This window comes from Caretta caretta, chromosome 1 (genome assembly GCF_965140235.1).
Source record: "Caretta caretta isolate rCarCar2 chromosome 1, rCarCar1.hap1, whole genome shotgun sequence".
In the NCBI taxonomy this organism is placed as follows: Eukaryota; Metazoa; Chordata; order Testudines; family Cheloniidae; genus Caretta; species Caretta caretta.
The window spans coordinates 271,951,999-271,978,933 of record NC_134206.1 but is presented as its reverse complement, the minus strand read 5'-3'; the positions used below and the strand labels follow the sequence as shown (position 1 = coordinate 271,978,933).

At 41.5% G+C, this 26,935-nt stretch overlaps 1 long non-coding RNA gene across 1 annotated transcript; it reads right to left on the bottom strand.

Annotated features, from left to right (window-relative positions):
* Positions 1-213: 213 nt before the first annotated feature.
* Positions 214-26,935, bottom strand: LOC125630578 (uncharacterized). Its single transcript, XR_007354705.2, has 3 exons — positions 26,803-26,935; positions 23,045-23,156; positions 214-3,808 (listed from the first exon to the last, which is right to left on the bottom strand). It is a non-coding gene; the product is annotated as an uncharacterized LOC125630578 (long non-coding RNA).

Here is a 26,935-nt window from a genome sequence, read left to right as displayed (position 1 = left end):
TCATGCAAATTCTATGTTGCTAATCAAATCTTGGAAATCCTTTTTGTAAAATATAAACTTGGTTTCATGAAATTGCAGAAACACCCCAAAAGTACAACCCCTGTCTCTTTCCAAGTGGTTTTCCTATAACCTGTCCCTGTACAACATTAAGGACAAATCATGACGCAGTTTTAACACTAGTTATAATACAATGCAGAAAGACAAGAAATATGCTTCATTTTCTGCATCTATTCTTTATTAGGAATTTTATGCCAAAGAACTTGGTTATCATTAGACATAGGACATGGCATGTCTAGCCTGTTACTAAACAAACAATCTTTCCCTACCCAAAGGGTAATGGTAATCAATGTAGTTTAATCAACCAGGTGATAAAAATGTTATTTCAGAGACTTGGATTGCTTACATTACTCTTAAGTATCCTACTGTAAAATCTGCTAAATGAATGCTTCTCTTCAAAAGAGTTTTATATTTTGTTGTTGCATCTGCATGTCTGGCTTCTGTGTAACAAAACGACAACAACAAAAAACCACACAGAGAGAAGCCACAACTTGTGAAGTCAAGCAAAGCTTTGGATGAATTTTTTTCTGTTGCCTAATCACCAAGGGTGAAGTGACGGCCCTCTGTTCAGGGTGGAATGTCCCCAAGGTGATAAAACATTTCCTCATAGAAGGTTTTATAACCAAATTAGAAGTTCACAGTATAAGAATCTGTTTTTACTGTCGCAAAGGTCAAAACTTCAAGGCGAGCACCTGAAGTGTCACATGAAGTGAGCTGTAGCCCATGAAAGCTTATGCTCAAAAAAATTTGTTAGTCTCTAAGGTGCCACAAGTACTCCTTTTTGCGGATACAGACTAACACGGCTGCTACTCTGAAACCATTCTAATAACTGCAGCTGCATCCAATCTAAAGCCTCCCAGCTGCTGAACCACCCAACATTCCTATTGCCCCTCCACTGCTCAGCAGTTGCTCCTTCCACCTCTCTGACCCGCACTCTCTCCTGCTCCATCAGCCCCATCACACTGACCACCCCATCCACTCACTTGATCCCCCTGCCTCACACCTATTGCTTTACCTGACCTAAATCCCCCTAACTTCTCAGTCTAGATTCCTTCCCCGACTATTACAATCCACAGACAAGAATCAGTTTTATGCCATGTAATTGTAGCCATGTCCCAGGATATTAGAGAGATAAGGTGGGTGAGGTAATATCTTTTATACTTCTGTTGGTGAGAGAGACATGCTTTTGAGCTTACACAGAGCTCTTCTTCAAGTTTTCTTCAAGTCTGAGGGTCATAGCTAAATGCAAGGTGGAACAGATTGTTTAGCATAAGTAGTTGGCACATATTCTAAGGGATCATTCAAGGTAGAGTGGCCTGTTAACACCTCTGCAGTTATACAACAGAAAGAGAGGGTTAGTGCATTACAGATTGTTGTAATAAACCATAAATCCAGTGTCTACTACTACTAATGCTAAACAACCTTGCATTTAGCGATGATGCTTGGAGTACCTTCCCTAGACCTGAAGAAGAGCTCTGTGTGGCTCGAAAGCTTGTCTCGCTCACCAATAGAAGTGGGTCTAATCAATTATATTACCTCACCTACCTTGTCTCTCTAAGATTCAGTTTTGTCAGTTTTCCAGAAAAGAATTAAGGGGAAACCATTTTGTTACTTTCAGTTAACTAGTTTCTAATTCCCCTTTTCATGTACTTATACAGGTATAAAGAAAAGGAGTACTTGTGGCACCTTAGAGACTAACAAATTTATTTGAGCATAAGCTTTCGTGAGCTACAGCTCACTTCAGCGGATGCATGCAGTGGAAAATACAGTGGGGAGATTTTATATACACAGAGAACATGAAACAATGGGTGTTACCGTACACACTGTAACGAGAGTGACAAAGCCAGAAGAGTACCCAAAAGTTACCTATTACAGGACAGGCCCAACAAAGAAAATAACAGAACGCAACTAGCCATCACCTTCAGCCCCCAACTAAAACCTCTCCAACGCATCATCAAGGATCTACAACCTATCCTGAAGGACGACCCATCACTCTCACAGAACTTGAGAGACAGGCCAGTCCTTGCTTACAGACAGCCCCCCAACCTGAAGCAAATACTCACCAGCAACCACACACTTCACAACAAAAACACTAACCCAGGAACCTATCCTTGCAACAAAGCCCGTTGCCAACTGTGTCCACATATCTATTCAGGGGACACCATCATAGGGCCTAATCACATCAGCCACACTATCAGAGGCTCGTTCACCTGCACATCTACCAATGTGCCATCATGTGCCAGCAATGCCCCTCTGCCATGTACATTGGCCAAACTGGACAGTCTCTATGTAAAAGAATAAATGGACACAAATCAGATGTCAAGAATTATAACATTCAAAAACCAGTTGGAGAACACTTCAATCTCTCTGGTCACTTGATTACAGACCTAAAAGTGGCAATTCTTCAACAAAAAAACTTCAAAAACAGACTCCAATGAGAGACTGCTGAATTGGAACTAATTTGCAAACTGGATACAATTAACTTAGGCTTGAATAGAGCCTGGGAGTGGATGGGTGATTACACAAAGTAAAACTATTTCCCCATGTTTATTCCCCCCCACTACTGTTCCTCACATATTCTTGTCAACTGCTGGAAATGGCCCACCTTGATTATCACTACAAATCCCCTCCCCTGCCCCCGCTCTCCTGCTGGTAATAGCTCACCTTACCTGATCACTCTTGTTACAGTGTGTATGGTAACACCCAGTGATGAGCTGCCAAAATCTTAACAACCAGTTCCCTCCTCACCCCACGAGGGGGTTGTGGCCCGGCCCCGCCCCCAGGACTCCTGCCCTGCAGAGCACCCACGGAGTCAGCACCTGCGCACGTAGACATATCCTACGTCTTCCAAGTCACTTGGGCACGTTTGAAAATTTTACCCATAATAAGCAACATTGTACACCTGTCCATCATACCTAACAATGACATCACAGCATCTCACATATAGTAATACATATGTAGGCATGTGTAGGCTCCTGTTGAAGACTTGACATAGCGCTTAGCCCTTTTTTCAATCATTTTTTCATGTCTGTCTTTCCCAAAGTGTTTATATTCTTTATTGATAGTTGCTCTCCATTCTGTTCTGTCCTGGGCTGTGTCTTCAAGGTTATCTATATCCATGTCACGTGAGCAAGTTGAGATTCTACTTAAGGGTATCTTTCAAGTGTTTATGTTGACCACTATTTCTGTGCTGTCTGAGTTTCAGCTTACCATAGAGGACTTTTTGTGGGACTCAATCACCACCCATTCTGATAACATGACCTGTCCATCTAAGCTGAGCTTTCCTGATCATTGCCTCAATGCTGGTTGGTTTTGTTCTTTCCAGGATGATAATGATTTACACTTATGGACCTTCAAAACAAAGCAAAGACAGCACATGTGAAATTTTTCAAGTTGTTTGATGTGTCTGGGGTAAACTATCCATGTTTCACGTCTGTATAAAAGAGATGCTCTGACAGCTGAATTGTACCTCAGTTTTATTGACAGTTTGTTGGTATACAGCTGAGTATCCTATAGCGAAGTCTTCCAAAAGCCAGGCTTGCCTTTTAGATTCTATTTGATATTTCTTGATCCAAGGAACTGTCACTTGAGATGGTACTGCCAAGGTATGTAAAGTGATTGATGTGCATTAGTTTTGTACTATCAATGGTGACGTTTGCTCTGTGATAGTGGTTGATGGGACTGTTTGGAAGAGGACTTTGTTTTTTCCAGGCTGATGGTGAGTCCAAACTGTTTAGTTGCTTTTGAGAACCTGTCAAGGATAAGTGGTAGGTCACTTTCACAATCATTCACAAAAAGGACTTCACATATGAGTTCCTCAAGGACTTTTGTCTTTGCAATAAACTTTCAGAGACTGACGAGTTTTCCATCAGTTCTGAACCTTATGTAGATGCCCTTTTGAAGATTGTTAGCTGCATAATTCAGAACAGCTGCAAAGAAGAGACCAAAGAGGACTGGTGCCAGCACACAGCCTTGTTTCACCCCCCATTAAACATGGGAAATTGATTAGAGAGACCACCATCTGACAGTACTTGACCAGTCATGTCTTTGTAGAATTGACATATGATGTTAAATTTGGTGGGCCAGCCAAACTTTCCTAAAATTTTCCAGAGGCCATTTCTACTCACAGTCGTTGAACACTGATTTTTAGATCAATGAAGACAGCATACAGTTTTGTTCACTGCATTTTTCCTGAACCTATCTCACAATGAAGCATGTCTGTGGTGCTATGACCTGATCTAAATCCGTATTGGGTCTCTAGTAGAAGCTTCTCCAATACTGTTTTGTCATGTCAGCTGAGCAAAATATAAGCAAGGATTTTACCACCTACAGTGAGATTGCTGAAACTGCCACTGTCCTATAACTGAGCAAAATTATCACTGAAGTCATAGGACTTACCATATTTGTCAGGTCAGTGACTGATCTACTCTAATAGTGGCTACTAATTTTACTAAAAGATACTTCATATGGTGTAACAAGAAGACCTGAAGTGGGAAGTTATGGAATAATGTTCCCATGTGGGAAGATTCATCTCAGTTAAAGAAAAGAGGTTGTCCCTATATTTTCAAGCTTGATTGACATTATTCTATGTTGCTTCAAATGGGTTATTTGTTTTACATTGAAGTTAGAGGCTTTCATTGCCTTGAATGAAGGTGTGAAAAGTGCAGAGGAGTAATTTAAGTTTTTAATTTTGCAAACTATAAAAACCCAAATTTTTAAGATATAAAAACCTTTTGTGACAGACTCAGACCAGAAGGATACAACAGAGTAGTAAAAGCTTCAGAATGAGCAGCTCCCTGTTCCCTAGATAGCCAAACAAAGGCTACGCCAGGCTAATCGAGACACCTGATGCCAATTAACCAGTTAAGGCCGTTAGGCTAATGGAGACAGCTGGAACCAATCGAGGTCTCACTCATACTGCTTAAAAGCTCTCCTTCCCAGTTCCCTTGTGGGAAGGGTAGGTGAGAGGCCGGGCGGGGCGCGGGGCGCGGGGTGGGGCGGGGCGGGGCGGGGCGGGGCGGGGCGGGGCGTAAGGGTAAAGCCAGGAAAAGGGGACCATGGGGAAGTAGCCCTGGGAATCAAAGCAGTGTCAGTGGTGAAGGGAAAATTGCTAACAGCTGCTGCTATTAGGGTCCTGGGCTGGAACCTGGAGTAGAGGGTGGGCCTGGGTTCCTGCCCTTCCCCCCATGCTTTACAGAGATCCCCTTGAGGGACAGCAGACTTGCCTCCAGGAAGGAGGACAAGCTGCACCTACTGAGCTCTAAGGAGCAACAGAGACTGTGGGTATTCTACCTCCCATACTGGTCTGTGATGAAAGTAGCTCAATAAGCTGTGACCTTTGCCATTATACTGAGAAAGGGAGGTCATATTGAGGGCCTTAGTGAGCTTCTGAGGCCACTGAATCCACCTGGAAGCATGGAACCCACCAGTACAGGCTTGGAGCTTTGTCACACTTTCCAAAATCCTATTCATATGCAATTTTATTTGGATAAAATGGAAAACAAAACATTGAAAAAATACAGCAGGCCTAATGCTGTAATTTTGGTGAAGGTAAAATTTTCACTTAAACCAATGAGTGTTACCTGCCTGAAAATACAAGAACTGGATCAATTTATTTTTCTTCAAATACAAATTTAGGTGCCTAATTATGTTGAACATGAATAAGCATACTTATGATGGCCTTGCTTCTAGCCATACCCACTTATATTTGTGGCCAGTTAAGCATCCAGAAGGTTTAAATTTCTTAAGAGCTACATACTGCAAATAGTAAAGTGTGCACTAATACAATTACACACTATCAGATTGAAAATGTAGACCTCCGTGTCTACAGTTATGTCACTCTTCACTAGTGATGAAGGGCTCTAGATCAAGGGTTCCCAAACTTGGTTTGTGGCTTTTTCAGAGGAAGCTTTGTTTACCTGAGCGTCCACAGGTATGGCTCAATGGGAAGGTCAACTAGATTTCACAAAATTGAGTTTTGGAAAGATGAAGTGTGAGAGTTATGACTGATCTGTAACAAATAATTCTGTACACATGTATAGTCTGCAGTCAATGGGGAGAAGAAGCTGCTGTCCCCCATGCTCCCTCCTTTAATCCCTGGACTACAGGCATGTCTAGTATTAGAGAGCAGAGAGAACATAGTCAACTGTGTGTTAAGATTAGACGATGTAACCCATCAAAACAAGCCATAAAAGCAAGGAAATAACCACTTAAATAATGCAACTTCCCCATTTCTCATCCATAATCCACCTTCCAGTTCCCCTTCTCAGCCTCAACTACCCCCATTATGCCACCTACAGCAGACATATTTCCACCCTTACCCTGAAAAAGGAGTGGGTGCCCTTGAGCTCTGACCATCTTTGTTGGCAATATGTTCCTGTATTGCAATGACAAATGTAGGATTGGGGTGTGCGTCTTTCAAAAGTTATATTGTATACACTTTGAGCTGGGAAAAAAAGGAGGACATTTTCTGGCAAAACTTGTTTTCAGAACAAACCATTTCAATGTCTCATTTCAAAATGAACCACTGTCTTTTGAAACATTATTTCAAAAATGTCACTTTGAATCACATTTCATTTAGAAATGACAACTTGAAACATTTAACTTGACCCAAATGAATTTGTTTTCAGTTTTTCATTTTGGCAAGAAAAAAAAAACCAGTTTGCATTCAAAAGGAAACTACCTTTTCCCCCCCAGATTTGTCAGTTCAACCACTGAACAAATAAATACATAAATTTTTATTCGCTCGGCTCTACTTCCTAATTCATGTAACAGGGAACTAAAACACATTCTCTTCTCAATACTGACTGCAACACTATATAACAGCCTGCAGAGGTACTACAAATCAGAATTTGCAGTTTATTGATAGTACAGGAAGGAAAAGTTTGCACACCATGGCCAGATTCTGATCTCAGTTTTCCCCACTGGGTGAGGTTGCATTTATGTAAAAGACAGCAGAATTCTACTCCAACCACTGAAATCTAGGCCTAGTTATTCTGAATATAATATTCATTACCTTATGAAGAATTTCTTAAAGAAAGTGCTTGAAATATTTATCTAGATTGTTTTACTATTAAAAAGTAATACTATTCATAATAGCTCACTCATTCTGGAATGTGATGCGGTAATCTATACTGTACAACTAGTTACAATTTCTATGATGGCAGAGGCTCTATTGTTATATGTAAATTAGATATCTTCAGGTATCTGTGAGGGCTGTATCATGGTTTGATCATATCCATAAAAGTACACTAAAGTACGCATTTCACAGTAATTATATGCCTTTAAGACTAAGGCTACTGAAATAGTTTCACAGCTTGAGCCAAAATGATTATATAACAGAAGTTGGTAAAACAGTCATTATTTCTAATTATCTTAGAATAAAATTAACATTTTGGTTTAATGCTTGCATATAATATTTAAAATTGTTTAATGTGAGATGTAATACCAGTGTGCTGCAGCTCACAGTGCTATTATGAAACATAAACATGCATAATTAAGTCTTTGCAACATCATGCTTGTTCTATGTTACTTTATATAAGAAGTCTGATTCTCAATTTAACTTGACGTACAATCTAATGGCAGCCGTTACATCAAAGAGAATAGGAATGCTCAACTGTTCCTGAATCAGGAGAAAGTATATTTGAAGTTGACACCACAGAATTAGCACGGCACTCTCTAATGCTTTAGAGTGAAAGTGACATTAAGATTAGACCTGGGTGAAATATTTTCCATGAGTAAAAATGTAGTTTCAGTCAACCCAAAATGATTAATGCATTTGTGCTGAGGTCACTGAATAGTTTTGACAAAACTGAGAAGATTGAAATGTTTCAGAAATGTCAAAATGTTTCATTTCAACCTAACTCAAATTTTTTTCTTTCCGTTTCAGGCACTTCGGGAAAAGCAAAGGAGTACTAGATTCATAAAATAGGGAGAAGGGTGGCCACCCTTGTAATCTTTAGCCCAGTAGTTAGGAAACTCACCTGCGTTGTAGGAAATCCAGATTTGACTTCTCCCTCAGGTGGAGATGGGATTTAAACCTGGGTCTCCTACATCACAGCAGAGTACCCTAGCCACTGGGCTATGAGTTACTTTGGTATGGCTTTTTCTCACTCTCCTGTTGAAGCTGTTCCACTTCTTATAAGTCATAACTGGAGTAGGGACTTGAATACGGGTCTCCCACATACTCCATGAGTGCCCTGACCATCAGGCACTAAAGTCATTCTACTCTTTGCTGGGCTCAATCACTATTCATTGTCATTCATAATGGCAATAGTCATTGGGACAGAGAAAGAAAGTGAGTGACTCTATAGTCTAATAAAGCAACAAGGTGGGTGGGGTAATATCTTTTACTGGACCAACTTCTAAAGCCTAGTGGTAGCGCACTCTTCTACACTTTGTGCAACCCATGTGAAAAGAAGAGGAGGAAACAGAACCCAAATCTCCTATGTCCTGGATGAGTTCCCTAGCCACTGGGCTAAAGGTTATAAGGGAGGCCAGGTCTTCCCCTCTCCCCATCATTTAATCTCCTCCACCTTTTGTCAAAATGCCCCAAATCGAAACATTCTGAATTGGGTTTATTTTGACTTGACTTGATCTTTTTTTGACTTTTTGATTCACCAATATTTTTTGAAATTTTTCATTTTTGATTAAACAACTTCTTTTTAAATCCCTTTTTGGAATTTCTAGCAAACTAAAAATTCATTATTTCTCCAGGTCAACTTATGATCTCTTATATAGGGGTAATACTTACCTACTTGCCACCTCACAATGCTGTTCTCACTGATAACATTAAGCATACTCCTGATTCTGCAACTGGATCAGGGCAGGGAAATATTTGCACTTTCATGGAGCCCCGTTGACTTCAGTAGTGCAAAGGTTCACCTGCGAGATCTAAATTACAGGACTGTTTGTTTGTAGAGTGCTATATAAATGCTAATTAGTATTAGAGAAACAATGGAATACAGGTAGATGCAATAGTAACAGAGGTGAGACTGGAGCAGAGATGTGAGACCTAAGAAGTAGGTGAGTAAGGGTGAGAGAGAGAATAACATGGGAGAGAGCCAGGTCCAGACAGTAGTGTGTATGTGTATAGGAGAGGAAATGAGGGGATGCTATTTTTCGAAGAAAAAAGACAAAAGAAAAGAGAATAATATGTAGATGGCCAGAACGAACTAGACATGGAATAAGAAAATGGGTATAGAAAAAGAGAAACTTAAAGACTACAAGAAATGCACAGCTTCTAGGTTGTTAAAAATCAATTATCCTGAATACCATAAATAAAATTTATTAGACTTCCCTGGGAGCATCCCATGGTAAATCTCTGTAAATTCTCCTCTAAATTTGTGTTGTATTGGTATGGTAATACCATCCACCAGTTTTGGTTCCAAGAGAAACAGAAACCACATAGCAAACATCCTATTTCCAGATCTAGTTCAGCCACGATCCAAGATAGCAAAAAACTTATCCTAATAACTGATTTCACAAGACTTCCAACATTCAAAGTAGTACTAATTTTGCAGGAACTTTTTACATTTCTATGATTAGGGTATGAAATTTGGTAATGGCTCATAAGATTTCTGCACTGTCCACCTAATCTTCATTCTGGCTCAGTCTAAGGCAGGGGTGGGCAAACTTTTTGGGCCGAGGACCACATCTGGGTGGGGAAATTGTATGCAGGGCTGGGGCAGGAGGTTGGGGTGTGGGAGGGAGTGCAGTGTGCAGGAACAGGCTCAGGGCAAGGGATTGGGGCAGAGGAGGGGTGCAGGGTGTATGAGGGGGCTTAGGGAAGGGGGTTGGGGGTGCAGGAGGGGTGTGGAGTGCAGGAGGGGGCTCAGGGAAGGGGTGCAGGAGGGGTGTGGACTGCAGGAAGGAGCTCAGGGCAGGGGGTTGGGGTGCAGGAGGGGTGTGGTGTGGCAGGGAGCTCAGGGCAGGGAGTAGGGTACAGGGGGCTCAGGGCACGGGCTGGGGTGTGCAGGGGCTCAGGACAGGGGGTTGGGGTGCATGAGGGTGCAGCAGGGGGCTCAGGGCAGGGGGTTGGGATGCAGGAGGGGTGCAAGGGGCTTAGAGCAGGGAGTTAGAGGGTGGGGAGCAGGAGGGGTTTGGGCTCCAGCCCAGCACCACTTATCTAAAGTGGCTCCGGTGTGGCAGCGGTGTGCACCAGGGCCAGGTCAGGCTCCCTGCCTGCCCGCCCTGGCCCCACACTGTGCTGCTCCGGGAAGTGGCCAGAACCATGTCCCTGTGAGGTCCCTGCGGTGGGGGGGGGGCCCACAGGGCTCTATGCGCTGCCCTTGCCACGCCTCCAGGTACCTCCCCCAAAGCTCCCTTTGGATGCAGTTCCCCATTCCCAGCCAATGGGAGCTGTGGGGGGTGAGCTTGGAGGCAAGGGCAATGTACAGAGCCCTCTGCCCCCACCCCAGGGACGTGGTGCCCGCCGCTTCTGAGAGCAGCACGGGGCCTGCAGCACCACAGGGGGCAATCCGGCGGGCAAGATCCAAAGTCCTGAGAGGCCAGATGCGGCCCGTGGGCTGTAGTTTGCCCACCCTTGGTCTAAGGGCTTGTCTACACTGGCAAGTTACAGCACTGCAACTTTTTCGCTTGGGGTGTGACAAAACACACCCCTGAGCACTGCAAGTTCCAGCGCTGTTACGTTCCAGTATAGACAGTGCAATTACAGGACAATGGTATATTTCCAGGCCTCAGGCTGAAGTGACACAGGCTCGTGGAGGTGGGTTTTTTTAGAGCACTGGGAGACTTCTCTCCCAGTGTGGGTGCCGCGATTACAAAAGCCGTGTTAAAGTGCTCCCACGGCAGCACTTTAACGGTGCCAGTGTAGACAAGTCCTAAGTGTCAACCCCTATTCTAAACCTAAATTTTTGGTTTAAAATACCATTTCTTGGCTCATCTTTAATATAGCATCAACTTTTTCTTTTCTATCTAATAACAAACCTTGTAAGATACGTCTGCAGAGCGCTCTGCAAAAGGTGGGCTTAGCAGGAAATTCAGGTGGAAATGCTTGTAAAAACAAAACAGATATGCTGTGTTGCAACAGCCAGCTTTACCAGTCCCTCCCTGTAAGGAGTCTTCATTGTGCAAATAGCAAAACAATGCAACAAACAATGAACAGTGGGTAGAGCTCGGGTCTTCTCTTTTTTTTTATTTTTCCTCAATCATATCTTTTTGAAAAACAAAGACCCTGCTAATGGTTAACTCTGTCTGCAGTAGTGCATTGTTCTTGTCAAGATATTTCTGATGTAAAAAGATGTTTTCTGTAGACTTTGAACTGCACTAAATCTGTTCATTAACTCCTTTATTCGTAAGAACAGTCTCAGGAAAGAGTGTAAAAATCAACAGAAGTCGTATTCTTCTACAGCTTGTCTATAGCCTCTACTATACTACCAGAAATTTTAAAAATCACTTCAGAAACAAAAGATGAGAAATAAGGTATGTCTTGCTATCTGTACAGCATGAAAAACAATATAAATGAAGTTTGAGAATGAAGATATATTGGCTGTCATCGTCGTTGTTTAAAAAAAAATACAGGCCTATCACATTAATCACCTCACTCTTTGAAGAAAGTATTATAAATCCATATAGACGGATTGATTCTAATGTCTATTGACTACATTAGAAATATTCCTGATTTACACCAGTACAAGCAAAATCAGAATCACACTCCAAACATATACTGAAAAGCAAAGGTTTTTATAAACCATATTTTAGGATTGAGAGCTTGATTCTGCAAGATGAAGAGCACCTTCTAAAGTTTGATTGCCCTACCATCCCAGTAGTTTTACTGGCAGTGGAGCATGCTTAGCACCTTGCAAAATCAGGCTAGAGAAGTTTAAAAGGCCTGCTCCTGTTTCTATTGACTTCAAGGAGGCCATGGCTTGGGACCCAAGACAATATTTTTAGAAAGTCTTGTGATGAATGTGCAATTGCTACCTACAAATATTGAGATGTAGTAATTTTTATCTACACTGACTTGGCCAGAGTGGGCAAGTTACTGTACAACTATGGAGGGTTATTATAATTTCCTGTATTAATGTATTGATCTAACTCAAAATGGGACTGTTGGAAAAACATGCAGGGAAGCAATATAATGGTGCTTGATAAGCAACCCCCAAACAACTGGGGAGGCAATTACAGGACAATGGCATATTTTCAGGCTGAAGTGACACAGCTCTCTTCTGCCAATGCTGAAAACAAAGATCAAAAGTACAGTACACTAAGTTGTTAAACCCTTCTGGGGAAGAAGGAGGGGTCAATTGTCAGGATCTGTCATCAGGACAGGTTAACTGAGAGAGGCTGGGCAGAGGAGTCTGAAAGAGTTGGGCCTTTAAGGAAAGACGGGCCAGCATGTGGACTGTCTATTGTTTTAAGATGTATTTTCTCTATTTTTTTTGTTCAAATAGATTATACATTGCATCAAGAAGGCTGTTTGGTCACTGGTTACCACTGCCACTGCTCCAAGAGTATAGGTATGGAACATAGGTCACACCTCCTGAGGTAATCATAGTTAGTACCAGGGGATTGCAGCCTGGGCCCAGTTTGAGAGTGGAAGAATATGATTTCATCCAAGAAAGGTGACAGCATAATGCCTTAGGGGGGTGTCCTCAGAGTCTAGGAAGGGTCAGAGGTGCAGTTAGCCTGAAACGGTGATCAATATGACCAAACAAATAAATAATCATTAAGAGGTTTATTTGTGGTTTAGCTTTACAAACAGTAACTGTGCATAAAGCCTTCACTTATACAGTGCTTATGCGAGAGACCACCTCAGACTACAGACAATATTGCCACAGTTGTTGTCATCAGAGGCACTAAAGCTGGAGCCCCATTAAAATAAGGGAAGGGAAACTGCTGGTAGAGATTTCCATGAGGAACTTAACTTCAGACCCTACTCCCCCAGCCTTGATCTGAAATGGCCCTTATTTGTTGGCCTTCAGGGCACACTCCAAAGCCTACTGACTCAGACTTTTGGGAAGTGGGTGGTATTTGTGATAAGGGAACAATGGCTGGCTTATTTTTGGGTTTCAGAGGGAGGAGCAGCTGCTAACTTAATTTTTTTTCTAGGTAATTGTATTTTTCATTTATGCCATGGGCATCTAAGACCTAGCAGATCTACTTAAAATCTGCATTAGAATTCAGAATAAATATGGGACAAATTAATATTTTTCAAAGAATATATGGATGTAAAGTGGGCCTGTTCCCAGCTGTGGTATAATGGGGAAAACAAAATCACAGTAAAAAAATAAATAAACACATAAGATTTCACAGTTGTAAAACCCAAGAGGGGAAATTCTCCAGTATTCATGGAAGGGTCATTATGTCCTCCTAGTCTGAGGTTTGCAATAAATATGTTGCAGAGACAGGCTTAAAATGTACCAGTAACAAAGGTCCCTGAAGTTTGACTATACTAACAAAGTTACAGGCTTAACATGTTTCCATCTTCTGACAGGAGCCTGATCTTGCAAAGTGGGGAGAGAACAAACTTGATACAACAGGTCATTTTCATTTCCAACTACTATGATTCTAAGTGAATTCACAAAAAGAAAAGGAGCACTTGTGGCACCTTAGAGACTAACAAATTTATTTGAGCATAAGCTTTCATGAGCTACAGCTCACTTCATCCCTTATGCATCCGATGAAGTGAGCTATAGCTCATGAAAGCTTATCCTCTAATAAATTTGTTAGTCTCTAAGGTGCCACAAGCACTCCTTTTCTTTTTGCAGATACAGACTAATATGGCTGCTATGCTGAAACCTGTCATTATGCAAGTAAGTGAATTCAGATTCCCTCCCAGTGCCATTGACGGAAAGAGTTAATATTTCTGAGTCATTCAAAATTTAAATGGGGATAGTAACTTATACATGCACTCACACAAAGTACCAAAGAGATCTTACTCTGTAGTTTGAACTAAGGACAAACTTTTGCTTTCTGATATATAGGGTATACCTCTACGTAACAGGATGTCACTGGGAGATTTATGCATGTACATCAGACTACTTGTGTTGAGATCCATCATGTAGATATGTAAGAGCAAAATTTTGCCCTATGACTGCAAAATTCAGTCTAGTCATTCTACAGAGAGTGCAAAAAGCTTCTGAAACTGGCCATAATGCAGTCCCCCCCACCCCCTCCTGTATATACTAACACTATTAGATGCCATGGTCTTGTGCCTCTATAGGTGAAATTCATGCCACTTCCATGAAGGTTGTGTTTTGTAGCTCTAGAGAGATAGAAAACAGGGACATGAAATCCAGGGGGCAAGGTGTGGGGCAAAATGGTAGACTCAGTGTCCCTTATGTCCATTCCTTCTGGGATTTTGAGATGTTATCTGTTTCTCCACAGGCTGGTGAAATAATGGCAGCTGGGAGACTAAGGGAGTTACCAGCTGTTGAATATCTCTTGAGTACTTCTGTCTTATTGCTATTGATTAACTTGGGGGGCAGGGGAAGAAGGTGCACTTTGTGCTGGGAACTTGTCATCAAGTTTGGCAGGACTCTGGGCTTGTTTACTAGTTTGCCGTTTGAAATCTAGGCTTGGCTGCCCAACCTTCTGGGGTAAATTGCTGACCATCTGGGCTAGATTGCCATGCAGTTAGGTGGGGTAACACCTGATTTCTATCAGGGCTCTTTAAAGTGAGGGCAGTGAATAGGTCAGTGATTAGAGGCAGTTGAGAGGGTTGAATTACCCATTCCAGCTGGGTGTGGGGTCCAGGCTTTAAAAAACACAGGCTCCCAGTAGCTGGGACACTAAGGGAGTTTGCAAGCAGAGGAAACCAGGGAGGGATTTTTTCCCTTAATTTGCAGGTACTTGGAAGAACCTGCAATAGGAGGAAATACACATGTTGCCAACACCACTGTTAGTACTTCCTCTACTTTCATGTGGTGGGGGCGTTGGCAGCGGGGAGAGGAGGGGGAAAGAGGTAAAGGAGAGCAACAGAAGTGATAAAAGGTTTAGAAAACTTGACCTCTCAGGAAAGGTTTGAAAAAACTGGGCACCTTTAGTCTTGGGAAAAGAAGACTGAGTGGGGACTGGATAACATTCTTCTAATATCTTAAGGGCTGTTATAAAGAGGATGGGGATCAATTGTTCTCCATGTCCTACTGAAGGTAGGACAAGCGAGATCTACATTAAATATTAGGAAAAACTTTCTAATTATAAAGTAGTTAAGCACTGGAATAGGATTCAGGGAAGGTTGTAGAATCCCTGATGGTGGAGGTTTTAAAGAACAGGTAAAACAAACACCCATCAGAGATGGTCTAAATATGCATGATCCTGCCTCAGTGCAGGGGAGCTGAACTAGATGACTTCTGGAGGTCCCTTCCAGCCTTACATTTCTCTGATTATATGTATCCATCTAGGGTGACAACCTCATGTCTTTGGGGCAACATCTTGTGACACCACTGCTGTTTGCAAACAGTATTCCCATCGCAGAGATGCACAGCCTCATTTTCATGAAGTGGTGCAGCCATTCCACACAGCTGCATTAGCTAGTTTAGCAGCTGTGTGGGGTACTGCAGCCACATGCACAGAGATAGATTTGAAACCTCCCTCCAGGTCTAGTCTCTAGATCAGTGGCTCTCAACCTTTAGGAGTCTGATTTGTCTTGCGTACCCCAAGTTTCACCTCACTTAAAAATGACTTGCTTACAAAATCAGACATAAAAATACAAACATGGCACAGCACACTATTACTGGAAAAGTGCTTACTTTTTCATTTTTACCATATAATTATAAAATAATCAATTGGAATATAAATATTGTCCTTACATTTCAGTGTATAATATATAAAGCAGTATAAACAGGTCATTGTATGAAATTTTAGTTTGTACTGACTTCGCTAGTGCTATTTATGTAGCCTGTGTAGTAAGAAGAGAGCCTCGTGCACATGCACAGCCAAACATCTGTCAACAGCCTCTTGTAAAACCAGGCAAATATCTAGATGAGTTGATGTACCCCCAGAAAGACCTCTGTGTACCCTGATGGGTACGTATACTTCTGGTTGAGAACCACTGCTATAGATTGCCCACAAACTGCTCTTTCATGTCAGTCCCTTGTAGGTTGGCAGAGAGACCAGCTCTGTGGTGTGCTGGGGTACCCAGGCACCTGTCTATGATCACTCAGTTAACTTCACCCTATAAAACCCTAAGCTGGGCTTTAGTGGTATCTTGTGCTGGCCCTCCACACGGAGCAGAATTTCACTGTGTGCGCAAAAAGATAAATCACTGTATGAAACAAAGTGATAGTAAATGAACAAAATGAAATAAAATTGATAGTATCAGGCCACCCAGTGATTTGGCACCAGAGTTTGGAACATATTCAAACATCACCTGCCAGCTCTGCTGCTTGAAAATGCAGCAACAAGCTGATGTGTGTGTGCCTACCTACTTCCAGATATTTCATAAGTTTTAGGCTATCAAAGGCATATCCTTTTGTAATATAGCTTGTTATGACAAAATTCCATAAAAAGCTGATAGGGCAGATGTGATGAGTCTTCCTAGACTCACGTGTAAACTTGCAAAAGAGTGTTTTGTAGGAGAAAGGTTGTGCTTGACTAAACAAAGTGGGGGGTGGGGGTCAAAAGTCAACATTTTTGAAGAGAAGCTTTCTGATGAAAACAGCAAAGAAATGAGGTCAATAAATTTTTTTATCGCTTTTTCTGCCACCTCACCCCTGCATTAATTTTTTTCCAATAATCTGGTTGATGTTTAAAACATAACAATCCTGCAAAACATTATGAGGTGATACAAGAGGTACATTTATTTAGGAGAATTCATCATTATATTCTGTCTACTAAAGTTTGCTTCACAAGTTCTATTGGGTATAATGTGGTTCATCACTGCTTTCCCTGCTCTATTGTATAGAGTTCCCATCAACTGTTAAAGGACTGCTGCATTCCACTGTAAAGATGGTTGCATTTCAAAGATTCTAGCATTCAACATTTTGCAGCAAGGTGTCCGAAGTTTGCAAAAATCTGGAGATTCTTTGGATGAAAGTATTCAAGAAAAAAATTCCTAGATCAATGCACAGTGTCATTTGATCTACCTTAGTGGGTTTTTTCCTCTGTACTCATGGAGACAGGATATAATTTTACTTATGTTTAGTTTGAATCTTTATCCAGTGTATTGTAGTCAACCACCCAGTACATTTCCATTCCAAAAATAACCACAGACTCCTCTGCTTAAACAAAAGAAAGCGCCCCTCTTTGTTAGGAAAAACCTCACATATTAGATTTCTATAACCTCATATCAGAGAGAAGTTCAAATGCCCTGCCCATTGCCTGGCTACACAAACATATCAACATAAATATAACAAATAAACAAAACCACCTAAGCTGTAGGGCTTGATTATCAGGTCTAGCCAAGTAGATTCTCCAAGCTTCCTAGAGAAAAGGAAAGATATTTGCTCAAGCAATCTTTTGTCACTGGTCTGTGTATCCTTTATAAGCTCCTCTATTAATAAGAATAGCACCATTGCCTTTCTAGCCAGAATGACCTTCTAGGGGAGGAAGCTCAACAGGGAAGTTCTCTGCAACTGGGGGCCCAACCTGGATGGGACAGGTCTTTATTTTGATATTGCTGGCAGGTTTTACAGAGCAAGGTTGGCTTCAGACCCTGCCTCCAAAGAGACTATTAATCTCTTCCTGCCCTGGTCCGGGGTAGGGTTCATTCACCCCACCAGAAGAATTTTCTTGTAATGGTGCTTCCTCCTACAAGTTTTCTTGTACGGGGGTACAGGCTGGCACAGGGACACATCTGCATGCTTCACGGCTCCGCTTGGTATTATGTCTTTTGAGAGGATGTAAAAAACTCAATAGCTAATGCTAGACACAAGACTGGTGTCATTAGAAGAAGCACATTTGGTGCCCAGCTCATTGATTGGTTTCTGTTCTAAATCATAGTATATTGTACAAAATTCTGGAAATCCAAACTATGAGTGCATTACTGGTGTAAATTAGTGTAGGAGATTGGTGCTCTGGAGCATGAGGGACAATCTTCAACAAAAAGAGGGCTAATTTCCCTGTCTGATCCATTTGGTCACTGGAGCCCTATCATATAAGTTTTTGGCATTGTGTCCTGCCCAAAAGGATTATGTATGTACCAGCATTTTCTACATTTCCATATTTTGAGGTGTACTTTCTTCCCTCCCTCCCCCCGCATTACCTGTTTAGAGCAGGATTATCCCTTACCCTATGCACCTGCATAGGAGAGTAAGGGGCATAAAATTAATCCTGAGTGTGAACTACCTACATCATGGGTCACAGTATGGGATGGGTCGCAGTATGGGTCCACTGAGCTGCTACAATGGTACCAATGGTTTTTCAGACTGAACATGAATCTGCAAAATACTGGATTCATATCAGGAAATGTTACTAAATTAGTAATACAATACACCAAAAACACCTATTCCCCACCGCTGATCCATCCCCAACATGCTCACTGTGCTAGGGATTGGAACAAAGCTATTACATCAGCTCTACACCAGCTTGGGAGGCCTCCTATACAGGGGATATTGCTGGGGACTGTTTCTCCCCTTTCAAGGCCCATTTATGTCGTCGGCAGAGTACAAAGGGGCCATAAGGTAACTAACAATGAGGCCCATTACTCACCAAAATATTTTTCAGTATTTATCCAGTTGTTTTATGGATAAATAGCATCTGAAGTATCTTGTGACATTTTTAAGAGAGTAGCTATCTTCACAGGAATACAATGATTATAATTTTCAGTAACAGAATCACAGAACTATCACCCAGGCCGTTTGACCTGCCTCTCAATAACAAATTGTCTGGAGATATGATTATCAACAACTGCAGTGGTTCAGCCTGAAAAAAAGTGATGATATGCATATTGGAAGTTCAATCCACATATCTGGTAAACCTGTACATTTGAATTAAAAAAAAATATTTTTCTAGTATATTAGATTCAAGAAAACAGATTGTAGATCTGGGGCTAAGGAACATAGGACCTAGTATTAAAAACTGCTTTAATGGGAAGTAATAGTTGGAAATAAATATTTACTAGTTTCCTATGTTGCATGTTAATTAAAGAAGCATGTGTGTGTTTCTTGGTAGGCTTCTCTGATGGCAGTGGCATTTACAAAGGTTGTAAGTCTAATGTTGGCACATTCATAACTGGTGAAAGCATCATAGAGATTCTCTATTTACAGTGAAAATAGATTGGCATTTCTCCTGATCACTTCATCAGGGCTAACAAAAAGTGGCATTATTAAATCTCAGAAGAAACATCACCCATTTCATTTGTAACTTGGGAAAGGTGAACTGTGTTAAAATAAGAACCTAGCCAATGAATCTTTGCTCTTCCCTCACTCTGAACCTTTTTTTTTAAGATAAAGAAGATACAGTTAAGGCTGTGTCCTGGCATAGAAAAGGAGATAAAAGTTCTGCAATATGACTGTCTAGTTGACCTTCCCATTCCTGATCACTACAATTCTTGGTAAATTTTATTGATATGATTACAGGGCAGCCTCTTTACTGGGTTGTGATGCAGCTGAATTAGGATATAGTATTCTCTGAGGCATTCAGTGTGCTCCAAAGAGGTTGTTTACCTCTGGCCTATAGCATTTCTGTGGCAGTCTAACTGATGACATACCAAAAAGGGTTATAATCATGAAGGAACAAATGGCAATTTAGCATGAAGACAGTTAAAAACAATGAGATCTAATTAATCTGACTCACTGATTTGAGAACAAAGTTGGGCTTTCTCTGTTTTCAGGATAAATGGTAAACAAATGACTAAAGCACCTCCAACACAAATATCTTATTTGTATTAATCATAATAAAATACATGAGTGGAAAATATATTTTTTTCTGGTATCAATTCCCAGAACACAGTTATTAAACCCTGCAGTTTCTAATCTGGGCAATAAATGTAGGTCAAGGAAATCAGAAAACCTATGTCTGTAAATTTTTAAACCATTTCTTCAATCTCAAGGAAGAAAAGGTTTGCTCGTAGTCACACCAAGGTAAACTTTGCTTCACTCAAGATTTTAGTTAAAACTAGTTGGAGATCTATTTTTGTTTGATTACCAAGGCTTTTTGAACCTTTGTTACATCATCATTACATATAACATTGTGTAAACTAGTTCTAAATAAATTTGAATTCAAGGTGTCCAATTTTACTTTATAACCAAATCATTATGTTATTGTATGAGCTCCAAACAGAGACACTTTAATAAAATATTATTTTGAATCACTATGAAGTTGAAATACAAGTGACAGATACTGTGACTGCATGGTAATATACAATGTATAACCATTATTTACTTTATTTCTTTTAAAATATGCCATAAGGGCTCCACATTACAGCTACTGGTTTAAAATTCTAAAGTTTAATGATATGTAATTCTAAATAACATGGCCTTTTTACAATTACAAGACCATAAAATGGTCAAAACTTGTAAATTTAAAAAAAATAGACTTTAAAGATTACAAAATCTATAATAATTTCAGATTTCCATCCGTAATGGAAGCCACATCACTCCAGACATTTAAAACTAGACCATGATGTTCAAAAATCATGACTCAGGCTCCTCAAAACTGTGTAATTTTAAAAAAAGAAATGTGTTCTTACTTCCCTTCTGTTTTTTTAATCTTTAGTATATGCTTGGGTCACATTTTCAAGCTTTTTTCCACAACTAGAAGGGTTAGAAACTTTTAAATGAAAGCCTAATCACATGCCTCTCGAAACTAAGGCTTCTGGGAAAACACAAAAACAATGAGACTCATGATTAAATCATAAGAATTGGCAACACTGACTGCACAAAACACAGAAGAATATACTGTTGCTGCTTTAGAAAGGATATGGACTAGATGAGGTAATTTTCTGAGGTCTTTTCCATCTCTAGCTACTATGAATCTAAAGTTTAAAAGGAATTACACACATTGTTATTCTGCTTCTCTGAATGCATCATCTTGCAGGATTCTTATTTCTGGCTCTTATCTCATCAATACAATATTAATGGAACTACCTAGTTTTTAAAGTTTTTTGACTCTGAAGGGCAGGGAGTTCTCCTGCTGGCATAGGTAACGCAGCTCCCCAAGAAGTGGTAGCTAGGTCAATGGAAGAATTCTTCCGTCAACCTAGCCAAATCTATACCGGAGCTAGGTCACCTTAACTACGTCTCTTGGGTGTGAATTTTTCACACCCCTGAGCAACATAACTAGGTTGACCTAAATTTTAGGTGTAGACCAGGCCTAAGAAACCTGCAAGATTATCTTTTTAGGAAAGCAGAATGACTCAGGTCCCTTTTAGAGTAACAGCCATGTTAGTCTGTATTCGCAAAAAGAAAAGGAGTACTTGTGGCACCTTAGAGACTAACCAATTTATTTGAGCATAAGCTTTCGTGAGCTATAGCTCACTTCATCGGATGCATACTGTGGAAAGTGTAGAAGATCTTTTTATATACACACAAAGCATGAAAAAATACCTCCTCCCACCCCACTCTCCTGCTGGTAATAGCTTATCTAAAGTGATCACTCTCCTTACAATGTGTATGATAATCAAGTTGGGCCATTTCCAGCACAAATCCAGGTTTTCTCACCCCCCCACACTACCACCACACACACAAACCCACTCTCCTGCTGGTAATAGCTTATCTAAAGTGACCACTCTCCTTACAATGTGTACCTGAGTAATTATGTTGAACACAGTGGGACTACTCATGTATCTGAAGTTAAATACCTTATTGAATTGGGGTAGGGGACAAAAGTAAGGGCTTGGCTACACTCACATTTTATAGCGCTCTAACTTGCTGGCTCAGGGGTATGAAAAATCACCCCCCTGAGTGCAGCAAGTCACAGCCTTTAAAGCGCCAGTGTAAACAGGCTCTGGCACTGGGAGCTGCGCTCCCAGCGCTCAGAGCTAATCCCCTCATGGAGGTGGATTACCAGGAGCACTGGGGGAGCTCTCTCCCAGCACTTTCGCGCGACCACACTCACACTTCAAAGCGCTGCCATGGGAGTACTCCCGCTACAGCGCTTTGAAGTTTCCAGTGTAGCCAGGCCCTAAAGTTACCATCTGAGGAGGATTCCAACTCCTGGAGCTCAAGGGGTGTCCCAAAAGAACATGTGAGCACAACTGCTATGCTAACAGTCTATACAGGAAAACTTTTTACATATACACAGAAAGAGACTATGTACACACTATGGTTATCTATATTATATTAAAAAACTATGTAAAGAGAATGTTATGGTTGCCGAGTCAATGAATGGGTAATTACTCAATATTTCTTTCTATTCTCCTCATTCAACACGTAGACACAGGCAGGCTTGTCTCCACTACAGAGCCGTTGGGGTAGAGCTATGCCAGCAAAGCCTCCTGATGGAGATGCAGCAAATGCTGGCAAAGGAGTACTTCTACCCATGTAGCTATCCCACCTCATTGATTCCAAGGCCAGAAGGACCATTGTGATTATCTAGTCTGACCTCCTATATAACACAGGCCATAGAACTTCCCCAAAATAATGCCTAGATCATATATTTCAGAAAAACATCCAATCTTGATTTTAAAATTGTCAGTGATGGCTAATGTTAGCTATGCAGACAAAGGCACTCTTCTGTTAGTATAGTTGGGTATCTACTCTAGGGGTTCTACTGGCATAGATATGTTGCTTAGGGGGTGTGAATTTTTCTCCTAGCTGCCATAGCTATGCTGGCAAAACTTTGTAGGGTAGACACAGCCCTTATTTACCACAGACCTTCAAACCCTGCACTGAATACAAAACTAATTACCTCATGGGAATTTCTAAGGTGCTTTCACTATAGTATCTGAGTACTTCACAAATATTGATGAATTTATCTTCACAATGCCCCTGTAAGGTGAGGTGGTTTTAACACCCATCCATACCCCTTTTACAGTGGGAGAATGGAGACACAGAGAGATTGAGGCCCAAAACTGTCAAAGTATGCACTAAACTTGGATAGACAGCTTAAGACATCTAAGGCTCTGATTTTCCAGAGTACTTACCATTTTAATAGGACATTATATGCTCAAAATACAGTGTCAATTGACTTCAGGTGAAGTTGTGAGTGCTCAGCACTTCTGCAAATCTGACCTCAGGTGTTTCATGTTCAACACTCTGAAAATGAGCAACACACAATTAGTGGCTAACTGTGAAAATTTTGGCTCAACTTGTTAAGACTAGTATTCTCGTAGGAACTCTGTTGCAGAGGCAGGGATAGAGTCCAATTCTCCAGGCTTGCATTCAGCAGCTTTTGCAACAAATGATAAAGGGGTACTAGAGCCAACAACCTTATTTACTACACAGTCCTGATTCATACCCAGCGTAGGTCCATCCTGTGCACTGAGTGTGCAAAAAATAGCACACAATCATGTAATTAAATACTGAATCATAGTGCATGCTGCACAAGCAACCTTAATGCTGGTATTTTCCAACTTTTGAGTCTTTGACTTTGCAAACTTAATGTTATTTTAATGTTTTATTTGTTTATTTGGGGTGTACTTTCCTAAGTTTCTTAGAAAACAAACTGAAAAAACAGAAATCTGATCATGTGGATCCCAAACTTAAGTCATCAGCAGGGTTTGGACCTTTAGATTCACAGCATAGATTTCTGCCAAGGGAGCTAACAGAGTAACTGATAGTAGTCCTAGGCTGTTATTCTCTTCATGCCCCTGCCACTAAAGCAGTGGTTCTCAACCAGGGGTCTGTGTATCCAGCTACTTTGCACTAAGAGATATAAAATGGCTGAAATGGAACCAAGACTCAATCTATCTATTTTAGGGTTTTATACTTCTGCCCATCACTGTAGTAGCCAAACACCTTCCACATAAAATCAATAACAATACAGTAGTCCCCATGGGAGTTCATGCAGTTGCTAGTTCTTTCCCCTTTTGGGGGTAAAAACCTCCATTTCAGGTAAGTTTTTGTTTGCTTGTTTTTAGGGATTATGGAGTAGAAGAAGGTGTCAGTACAGTGAGTGTAAAATTCTTATGGTGACTTTTTCAAAGATGAAGGTTTTGCAACATTTCATGAAGACAGTCAATCTGCACTGCCTGATTTCCTCTGCAAATTCAGTGCAGAGCCAGACTGCCTTGATTAAAAATGTTTTGTTCTGAGTTCTCATATGCTTCATCCTGGACTTTGTGATCTTCATTGGACCAGAAGAATGCAGCTGTAAGGCCAAATCCTAATAGTAATGCTATGTAAATGTGTAGAGAGAGCAGCATGAAGCTGTTTTGAAGATGTCTGTGTAAAGAACTTCCTTGGGTTAGGCAATGATGGTCTTGTCTCAAATCAAGTGAGCCTGATGATTTTAGCAGCTGATTCAGGATTTTTGAGTACTTGAGATTGACAATACTGTGCCACTCACAGCAAATTGTTCAGATCTTCCCACTTCCTTCTACATACTTTGATCAAAGTGAAATAGTTAATGCTGACGTTTAAATTACCACTAACAGGCATCTATATTAACACCCATCCAGATGACTGGTCAGCTCACACTTCTCTGAAGTATTAAATCAGCACAGTATTACTAGAAAGGGTTTGGCTGTATAACTGTATTGGTAACTCCTCCTTTTGTGTAGATGCATGGGCTATACCAGTTCCCCAAAGAAAACTTAACTGGCAAAAGCATTTTGCTGGTACAACTGCATCTACACGAGGGCTTTTGACTGTATAAATATGTCATAAAAAACACACACCATAAGAGACATTACTGGCCAAAGTTTATAGAGTAGATCAGGCCTCAGATACAACCAATGGCATGATGTTTCCGTGAGTTTGCAGAATTGTAATAATTGAGGTTGGTCTACAGCCAGAACTTGCCCCAGTTTAACTAAAATCAGATTTCAAACTGATTTAGGGCTTGTCTACATGGGGAAGTTATACTGGCGTAAGGTAGGGTATGAATTTAAAGCTCTATAGTTATAGTGGTATATCTCCCTGCCTGAACACTTTTATTCTGGAATCAGGCTATGCTAGACTACGGATTTTACAATGGCACAGCTGTACTGCTACAGCTGTGTCGCTGTAAGGTCTCCTATGTAGCTACTTTATGCCAGGAGGAAAAAGCTCTCCTGCCAGCAAAATTAAACCTAAGAAGCAGAGGTAGTTATGTTGGCAGGAGAGCATCTCCCGCGGACATAGTGCTGTCCACACCGGCACTTTTGTCAGTGAAACTTCTGTTGATCGGGGGATGTTTTTTTCACACCCCTGACTGACAAAAGTTTTACCAACAAAAGTGCTAGTGTAGACATAGCTTAAGTCTAGTACCTTTTTCCAGTTTAGCTTATGTCACTTTGAAAGTGTTTTAAACTAAGGGCTTGTCTACACTTAAAATGCCACAGCTCCACCACTTTAGCACTTCAGTGAACTTTCCTATCGACCTAGCACTTGATCTTAGCCAAAAGGCCGAGAAGCCCCGAGTCTACACCGGGGCTTAGACCAGTTTAACTGCATCACTTGGGTGTGGATTTTTCACACCTGGGAACAACATAGTTATATTGACTTAATTTCCTAGTGTAGACCAGGCCTTGGAGCATGGCTACACTTGGAGATGTAGAAAGCTTTGAGTTAAACCAGCCTTTGTAGAGCACAGTAGGGAAGGCGCTGCAGTCTGTCCACATCGACAGCTTCAAGCGCTCTGGCGTGGCCACATTTGCGGCACTTACAGCGGCATTGGGAGTGGTGCATTATGGGCAGCTATCCCAGCATCCAAGTGGCTGCAAGGTGCTTTTCAAATGGGGGTGATGGTGGAGTGTGACAGAGAGTGTGTTGTGTGGATGTGAGGGGAGAGAGAGTGGGTTTTTGGGGGGCTGAGAGCAAGTCAGCATGCCGTCTTGTAAGTTCAGACCCCCCTCATTCCCCCACCTCGCTCTCTCACACACAGCATTCCACAGTAATGGTTGCTTTGTCTCGGAGGAGACAAGCAGCTGGCTGTCAGAAACAGAGCTTTCAACGGGCATTTCCGCATTCCTACAGCTGATTCCAAACAATGACAAGAGCGGCCACTTGATTTAAGGGGATTATGGGACATTTCCAGAGGCTGATCAGAGCGCAGTAAAGCAACACCTCGTTCACACTGGCACTGCGGCTCTCCAGCAGGGGTGCAGCAAACGTTATTCCACTCGCCAAGGTGGAGTACCAGGAGCACTGTAGCCGCGGAGTCAGAGCGCTCTACGTGTCTTGCCAGTGCGAACGGGTAGTGAGGTAGTGCACCCAGGGCTCCTTTATTGCGCTGTAACTTGCAAGTGTAGCCAAGCCCTTAGCTAAAAAAGCCACGCTTATTCCAGAATAAGAGTGTGTTCACATGAGAGAGTTATACCAGTATAGCAGTTTAACTACTAGTATAACTGGAAAAACCTTGTGTGGACAAACCCTTAGTTATTCCCGTGCAAACCCTTAAATGGGCAGCCTGACATCAGTTTGCCGGACTTATCTTTTTTAGGCCTGGTCTATGCTTAAAACTTTTGCCAGCGTAGCTAAGACAGTCGGAGCATGATCAACCCCAGTCAACACAACCCTGCTAGCAAAAGCCCTAGCACCCACAAAGTTATATTGGCAAAAAGAGCCCTCCCCCCAACACAGCTCCTTGCATGCCAGGAACTTGCACAGGAGTGAATCTACAGCTCAGGGGTGCTGAGAGCCATTGACCCAAACTGTAAACCATGTATATGATGGAAACTACTTCAAGCCAAGGGGTGCGGCAGCATCCCTACTTCCAGCACTTATGCTATAGCTAAACCACTAAGTAGACCTGGCCTACCGGTTGACTAAGCAGAGAGAAGGATGGGCCACATCCACCAGTGCCTCGGTCCCTGCTCTGCACTCAGGACACCATCCAGTGACGGACTGGCCTCTCCCTCCAGCTGCCACTCATCGCTTCCAGCCAGCGCTAC